Raw genomic sequence first — 649 nt, forward strand, 5'->3', positions numbered from 1 at the left:
TGTATTGAGAAAGCCAACAAAAATCCACCCAGTTCAGTTCAAATTCAACGTGCTCTAAGTTATAGTAAAATATTTGAGCCAATTGAACTATTTTTTATTTTTTAAAAAATGACTACTAATTTTTTTTACAAAAAAATTTAAAAAATCATGGCCCCATTATCTCAACTAAGCTCCAACCCTACGAGCTAATCTACTCGATATATTCAGGCTGACCCGACTTGCATGTATAATAAGCAAAGACCTTGTCATTCACTGCTTCAAATGTATGCTATCTTCAACTCAGCCCTCACTATAACATGGGATAAATTTTCAAATACTAATAAGGAAGAAATCACTATTACTACAAGTAAAAAAATTCAGAAGTGATCGCTCACTTTTAAAATTATCTCCATCAAATGTAAGTATTTTGTAATTTCAATTCATTTAAACCTGTTTAAAATTATTGTTTATTTAAGTATCAGAATTTCTTACAAGATTCTCACCATCGTCCAAACGAAAATGTCGAATAATTCATCCATTGTCCTTATGAACAAGTAGAAACCTTCACCCAAATTAAAGAAGCGTGAATCTCGCATCCAAATCTAAATTTACCTTAGTTTCATTTATCACCTCAGAACAAAGTTTATATATTTAAAAAGTTTTTTAAACA

This window comes from Arachis ipaensis, chromosome B02 (assembly GCF_000816755.2).
Source record: "Arachis ipaensis cultivar K30076 chromosome B02, Araip1.1, whole genome shotgun sequence".
Taxonomy (NCBI): Eukaryota; Viridiplantae; Streptophyta; class Magnoliopsida; order Fabales; family Fabaceae; genus Arachis; species Arachis ipaensis.